Genomic DNA, 8,535 nt, shown 5'->3' with positions numbered 1-8,535 from the left:
ATAGCCAAAGATGCAGCTACTCTTCCTGGGTTCCACACAAAACATAAAATACTACATAATACTAATAGACAAAAAAAATGACAGCTGAAGGAGAGAATCACATACATTTTAAATAAGAATACACACTTTCATATTCTTATGCCTTAGCAATTCATGCTACATGTACTCCTAATAAAGGCTACACTGCAGTCTTCCATTTTGTAGCAGTTGCTGTTACAATTGCAGGTCCTGATCCTAATCTCTCAGAACCAGTTTTTCTGTGAACACTAGCGAGAATCTCACAACATTAGGAACCACCCGTGTCCTTGATTCTGCCATTTGACCTCAGTGCTATTCATAATATTAATATGACTCATAGTTGCTACTGAATCCAAGTGCAACGACAATGGAAATGCTAACCTAAACGTTCAATCTGCCTGTGGCTCAATCATACTGAGCAAGGAACTGAGGAGAAAAGATGAGAGCTTCGGGATGCAGGGCATGGTGCATAGAGAATGATAATAGAGTAGGTAACTGATGGATAAGAGTGCGAATGGGTGTCAGACAAATCTGACTCATGGCGAGATGACGCATGAGTGGAAGAGGAGCAAATACTGAAACCAAGATTTGCTTTGAATTTGTGACTCAGGCTTGTTGCTTGTTACGATAGAATAGAGTTTATTGGCAAGAGAAAAACCAAGAGATTACAGGTGCAATGAAACACAAATGTCTCCGCAGTTTCTATCGTATGGTATCGTGAGAATAAGCCCCTCTTTCTCCTTGTATGGTGTAGATGTAGGATCTTCATGTGAATCAGTTTGCTCCATTGGGAACATAATCCTGTTGCAACAGGAAATGTGAATTATTATGTGGATTACAGTTAATGGACATTTTTGTAGTGGTTGATACATTTCTTTTTCACGAGTGAAAATCAAGTCTGAAATTTCAAAGTGGAAATGAGAAACTTCAGAACACTTTTTACATTTCAAATATACCACAAGTTGCGCATTTCACATTGCAGGAATGTTCTTCCGTAACGTGGTGATCAAATGAATATCCTATATCTGCATTATCCTCTCGCTCAGTGCATTAGCAGCAATACAGCTTTGAACTGACCACAGCTTGAGCAGACTGGATCTTCAAACTGGACTAACATGCACTATTAGGGCTCTTTGCTCTCACTCTAGGAGCATCAGGCCATGAGACTGAGAGGTAGTGTGACCGCTAGGATTACCTTGACAACACCCTCTCCTCTTAGCAGCCCAGGTATTTGTATTGCAGCAAATAAGCAATGAGGCCAAAAAGGTATAATAACTAGTGCAGTTGGTAGGGTTGCTTATAGTTGTCATTCGGTCTTACTCAGGATTGCTTTATCTTTGACAGGATTCCAAGATAATGTGCAATCTTCTTTTGAGTGTCTATCATATAGAGACGTTTGTGCCGGACTGCAATGTGTAAACTGTAGCAATACATCTTAGTTTTGTCACTCTGACAGACTGGTTAAGCCTCTGTCCCATTTTACAGGACCGTTAATAACAAAGACTAACCCCTTGGTTGATAATAGACCCAGACCAGAGGAATGCGGGCTTTTGTACTGGGAGAGGGAGAGGACACTCATGCTACTAATCCTTGAGTAAATGGTCCTCTGGGAGGGTTAAACGGAGTCGTGATTTGAAATGTGAAACTCTTTCAGAAAGCTATTTTTGCTCCAAACAAATCCCAATTGAGAAACTCTATGTTGTATTCTCCTCACACAAACACGCGTGATGTCAAAATGATCCTCTGATGATGATTAATGAACCCCAGCTTGACTCTGACTGTGTTTCCCTTGATATTATTCACTAACAATCCCTGAGTATTTAATTGATTCAGACATATCCTGGAGTGCATTTGCACAAATTAGGGAAATGTATGTGTCTGAGTGACAAAGGTTGATCCCCCTGGGCACTCCACCACTCAGTCTAAATGTATACATGGGCTATGCCTCTTACAGCCTCCAGATGGTCCTATTGTAAACTGTAAAACAAACTTCCTTGTGGATTTACACCATTATACTGGCAGTTGCCAGTTAAATACTGTAATTTTGATTTACAGCAGGGATGCTGTAACATGTTTGCAGTAAGAAAAACAGTGCTGTATTATACAATACTGCATAATACTGTAAACGAGCCAATGGTAATCATTACAGCAACACAGCTATAGGATATTATATAATGATATTATTATATAATGATATTATGTAATTTGCTGGCAATTCTGATGCCAATATAATGCTGTAAATGTACAGTACAGCATGTTATCTGTTTTCCGGTACCAATACTCTTACTCTTTTTTTTACGGTCATTAAAATGAATGAATTAATGGTTGAATTAATTAATTAAATTCATTGAGGGAAGGTAGGTTTGTATTTACCTGTAATTGCATGGGATTGGTGCAAGCAGGTTGGCTGCTAGTGTTTTTTTTTATATTACAGCATATCATATACTATATATACACTATATATAAAAAGTATGTGGACAACCCTTCAAAATAGTGGATACAGCTATTTCAGCCACGCCCTTTGCTGACAGGTGTATAAAATCGACCACACCACCATGCAATCTCCATAGACAAACACTGGCAGTAAAATGGCCTTACTGAAGTGCTCTGTGACTTTCAACATAGCACCGTCCTTTTAGTTAATCTTTATTTAAACATTTTATTTAACCTTTATTTAACTAAGAACAAATTCTTATTTACAATGACGGCCTGCCAAAAGGCAAAAAGCCTCCTGTGGGGAAGGGGGATGGGATAAAAAAAAATTTAAAAAAATAATAGGACAAAACACACATCACAACAAGAGAGACACCACAACACCACATAGAGACCTAAGACAACAACATAGCACGGCAGCAACACATGACAACACAGCATTGTAGCAACACAACATGACAACAACATGGTAGCAACACAACATGGCAGCAGCACAAAACATGGTAGAAACATTATTGGGCACAAACAACAGCACAATGGGAAATAAAGTAGAGACAACAATACATCACACGAAGCAGTCACAACTGTCAGTAAGAGTGTCCATGATTTAATCTTTGAATGAAAAGATGGAGATAAAAACTGTCCAGGTGGAGTGTTTGTAGCAGCTCATTCCAGTCGCTAGCTCCAGCGACCTGAAAAGAGGAGTGACCCAGGGATGTGTTCGTTTTGGGGACCTTTAACAGAATGTGACTGGCAGAACGGGTGTTGTATGTGGAGGATGAGGGCTGCAGTAGGTATCTCAGATAGGGGGCAGTGAGGCCTAAAAGGGTTTTATAAATAAGCATCAACCAGTGGGTCTTGCGACCGGTATACTGAGATGACCAGTTTACAGAGGTGTATAGAGTGCAGTGATGTGTCGTCTAAGGAGCATTGGGGCAAATCTGATGGCCGAATGGTAAAGAACATCTAGCCGCTCGAAGAGCACCCTTACCTATCGATCTATAAATTAATTATATGTAATCTAGCATGGGTAGAATGGTCATCTGAATCAGGGTTAGTTTGGCAGCTGGGGTTAAAGAGGAGTGATTATGATAGAGTAAACCAAGTCTAGATTTAACCTTAGCCTGCAGTTTTGATATGTGCTGAGAGAAGGACAGTGTACCATCTAGCCATACTCCCAAGTACATGAAGTTCGCAAGTTCTAAGAGGGGAGAGGGGCATTCTTCTTGCCAAACAACATGACCTTTGTTTTGGAGGTGTTCAGAACAAGTTAAGGGCAGAGAAAGCTAGCTGGACACAAATAAATCTTTTTTGTAGAGCCTTTAACACAAACTCCAGGGAGGTGCCAGCTGAGTATAAGACTATCATCTGCATATAAATGGATGAGAGAGCTTCCTATTGCCTGAGCTATGTTGTTGATGTAAATTGAAAGAGCGTGGGGCCTAGGATCGAGCCTTGGGGTACTCCCTTGGTGACAGGCAGTGGCTGAGACAGCAGATGTTCTGACTTTATACTCTGCCCTCTTTGAGAGAGGTAGTTAGCAAACCAGACCAAAGACCCCTCAGAGACATCAATACTCCTTAGCCGGCCCACAAGAATAGAATGGTCTACCATATCAAAAGCTTTGGGCAAGTCAATAAAAATATCATCACAACATTGCTTAGAATCAAGGGCAATGGTGACACCATTGAGGACCTTTAAGGTTGCAGTGACACATCCATAACCTGAGCGGAAACCAGATTGCATATAGGATTGGATGCCACCTTTCCAACCAGTCAGTTCGTCAAATTTCTGTCCTGCTAATAGTCATCTCCATGTACTCAGTGTATGCTGACACCCCCTACTGTATAGGAGCAACATTGCACTAATAGTCATTTTCAACTTCTCCCTTTAGCAAATCTGACCATAACGCTATCCTCCTGATTCCTGCTTACATCCAAAAACTCAAGTAGGAAGTAACAGTGACTCGCTCAATACGGAAGTGGTCCAATGAAATGGATGCTAAATTACAGAACTGTTTCACTAGCGCAGACTGGAATATGTTCTGGGATTAATCCGATAACATTGAGGAGTTTACCACATCAGTCACTGGCTTCATTAATAAGTGCATTGACGACGTTGTCCCCACAGTGACCATACGTACATATAGCAACCAGAAGCCCTGAATTACAGGAAACATCCACACTGAGCTGCAGCTTTCAAGGAGAGGGACACTAATCCGGACGCTTATAAGAAATGCCGCTATGACCTCCGACAAGCCATCAAACAGGCAAAGCTTCAATACAGGACTAAGATAGATTCCTACTACACAGGCTCTGACGCTCATTAGATGTTGCAGGGCTTGCAAACTATCACTATCAGCCACAAGCTGCTCGGTGACGCGAGCCTACCAGACAAGTTAAATGCAAGCTTCAAGGCAAGCAACACTGAACTGTTCATGAGAGCACCAGCTGTTCTGGACGACTGTGTTATCTCGTATGACCTTTAAACAGGTTAACATTCAAAAGGCCGCGGGGCCAGATGGATGACCATGATGCGTACTCAGAGCATGCACTGATCAGCTGGCAAGTAACTTCACTGACATTTCCAACCTCTCCCTGACCCTGTCTGTAATGCCTACATGTTTAAAGCAGACCACCATATGCCCTGTGCCCAAGAACGCCAAGGTAACCTGTCTAAATGACAATCGCCCCGTAGCACTCACATCTGTAGCCATGAAATGCTTTGAAAGGCTAGGAATGGCTCACATACACCATCAGCCCAGATACCCTGGACCCACTCCAATTTACATACCACCCCAACAGATCTATAGATGATGCAATCTCTATTGCACTCCACACTGCCCTCTCCCATCTGGATAAGAGGAACACCTATGTTGCAATGTTGTTCATTGACTACAGCTCAGCATTCAACACCGTAGTGCCCTCCAAGCTCATCACTAAGCGCGGGACCCTGGGACTGAACATCTCCCTCTGCAACTGGATCCTGGACTTCCTGATAAGCCGCCGTCCATCCCCTCCTGTACTCCCTGTTCACCCATGACTGTGTGGCCGTGCATGACTCCAAAACCATCATTAAGCTTGCTGATGACATTACTATGGTAGGCCTGATCACTGACGACAATGAGACAGCCAATAGGGAGGAGGTCAGTGACCTGGCAGTATTGTGCCAGGACAACAACATTTACCCCAACGCCAGCAAGACAAAGGAGCGGATTGTGGACTAGGAAATGGAGGGTCGAGTACGCCACCATCCACATAGACAGGGCTGTAGTGGAGCGGGTCGAGAGCTTTAAGTTTCTCGGTGTCCAAATCACTAAGGAATTAACATGGTCCACACACACCAACAGTCATGAAGAAATCATAACAACACCTCTTCCCCTTCAGGAGGCTGAAAATATTTGGCATGGGCCCTCAGATCCTCAAAATGTTCTATAGCTGCACCATTGAGAGCATCTTGACTGGCTGCGTCACTGCTTGGCATGTGACTGCAAGGCGCTACAGAGGGTAGTGCGTATGGCCCAGTACATCACCTGGGCCCGAGCTCCCTGCCATCCTGGACCTCTATACCGGGTGGTGTCAGAGGAAGGCCCTAAAAATTGTCAAAGACTCTAGCCACCCAAGTCATGGACTGCTACCGCACAGCAAGCGGTACCGATACACCAAGTCTGGAACCAACAGGACCCTGAACAGATTCTACTCCCAAGCCATAAAACTGCTACATTTACCAAATAGCTACCCGGACTATCTGCATTGACCTCCCCTTTGCACTATTTTGATTCATCACATATGCTGCTGCTACTGCTTATTATTTATCATGTTGCCTAGTCACTTTATCCCTACCTATATGTACATACAGTATATACCTCAATATGTCTTACTGCTGGACATTGACTCAGTACTGGTACCCCGTGTATATAGCAAAGTTATTATTACTCGTTGTGTATTTATTCCTTGTGTTATCTTTCTATTACTTGTCTATTTTTCTCTCTTCATTGTTGGGAAGAAATGTGATTTGATTTGTAAGGAAAACACAAAACAATATTTTTGGAGGAACACGGAGGAGGGAGAAGGATGGGGGGGTGGGAGGATAGTGGGCAGAGACCAGAGAAAGGCAGCAGATGAAGAGCTCTGGGCTTCCCGTGTGGCAGGTGGTGGGGAGGATGATCCAGGTAAACTCCTTAATGCATGGAGGTAGGCACAGAAAGGACAAGGGAGGGGTGGGGGCCAATGGGGTCAGGGGAAAGGTATGCAAAACAGGGAGGGCTAATTGTAGCCTGGTAATCCTTCCCTGGCCCCTACCTACTCCTCCTCTTGAGGGAGAGCTGCTGAGGGAGGCCAAGCAGGAGACGACTCCACCCTGGCTCTGGACGCTTCAAACGGATGTAAGGGGTACCGAGGAGATACCTTTAGGCCTATTTACTGGGTACGCGGAGATTCACCATAGAATGAGGATTTACCCTCTTACCTGTCTTTTCATCCACCGTCTGAAGCACATCATTCAACACGGGAGAAGTTCAAAAGGTCATCCTTCTGCTGCCGACCTTTGAGTTGAATGGAAATGCACATCTTGATAAGTCCTAAAGGGTTATTCAGGGACAAATTGTTTTCCATTTTCAATAACAAACTAACTGACGATTTGACACAATATCAGCTAACAAAATGCCTAGTCGTCTCTTACAAGCTTCCTAATTTCTTTTATTCTGTGTCTATGCCATATGCTCTTCTATCTTGTTTTTCTCTGGGGTTTTTCTCAGTCCTACAGAAATTAAAAGGAACCACAGAAGAGGAACTTCGGATAGTCCTTCTGGGTCTTAGACAACGCTGGCAAAACAACTCTGCTACAACAGCTTTCATCCGAGGATGTCAACACCATTACTCCTACACAGGTCAGATCCAATCCTGGCATGCTCTGAACTTACATAAGCAGGCCCACTGTAGTTTTGTAATGACAACTCTGTGACCCGCCACCATGGCAGGATGTTACACTTCCCTCCTCGGGTTGTTGCCCGAAGGCTTACACGGAACAACACTTACTCAATGGAAGCCGGATGTCAGATCTTTTTTTAACCTGCTGATTCAAAATCGGATCTTTGATCATATCAATGTCTTCTACCAAGCTATAGTCATTCTTGGATCTCTAAACGGGTGACATTTGAGAAAACAATGGCATATTAACCCAATTGTCACTCCATTGGTAGCAAGTAAAGCCGCTCGTCCCTTCTAGGAGTTCAAATAGATGCAAAGATTTGTCACACTTCATGTCAGACATGGAAAGGGAAATAGATGGCCTGAGTCAGACATGGAAAGTGAGATAAATGGCCTGATCCCAGATCAATAAATCAAATGTATTTTATGGTCCCTTTTTACAGCAGCAAAGTTCTTGACAAATACCCAGCCTAAAACCCCAAAGAGCAAGCAATGCAGATGAAGATGCACAGTGTCTAGCAAAAAAGTCCCTAGAAGGCAGGAACCTAGGAAGAAATCTAGAAAGAAACTAGTCTCCGAGGTATGACCACTGGCCAGTCCCCTTCTGGCTGTACCGATGACTTCACAAGGGTCAGGTCACTCCAGAGGGTTACACTACAGAGCAGGATCAAAGAGTCATTCGGAAATACGTTCACTTTTTTGAAAGATGAGCTTGAAATGGGTATGGTCTAACTAACTCAACAACCAAAAACACATGGCTAACTCATTGTCCTGCTTTGTAGCATATCCCTCTGACCAAGAGCTAAGGGGCTTTGGAAATAAACAGTATCATCAAATATCGACACGTTGTCTATTCAAGTTCATCATAGTAGTGTTGTATGGTTTGGTTTTTCAAAGGCAATCACAGACCGTGCTTGTTTAAGCAGTCGGTTTATGCAGACTTTGCACAAAATAGCACATTAACAATAGTACATTTAGCTAGACTAAGTATTGAGACCAGGCTGTGACTTTAATCCAGGGGTTGAAGATGACTTAACCATTAAGGCAGAGAGGGTGTGACACACATTTTGTAAGGCCTAGCTGAAAACAGAGGGTCTAGGTTTATTTTCAATGTACATCACATCAAAATCAAATCAAATTTATTTATATAGCCCTT

The sequence above is a fragment of the Oncorhynchus mykiss genome, chromosome 10, assembly GCF_013265735.2.
Source record: "Oncorhynchus mykiss isolate Arlee chromosome 10, USDA_OmykA_1.1, whole genome shotgun sequence".
Taxonomy (NCBI): Eukaryota; Metazoa; Chordata; class Actinopteri; order Salmoniformes; family Salmonidae; genus Oncorhynchus; species Oncorhynchus mykiss.
The sequence above is the reverse complement of the archived record's forward strand: the minus strand, read 5'-3'. Positions refer to the sequence as shown.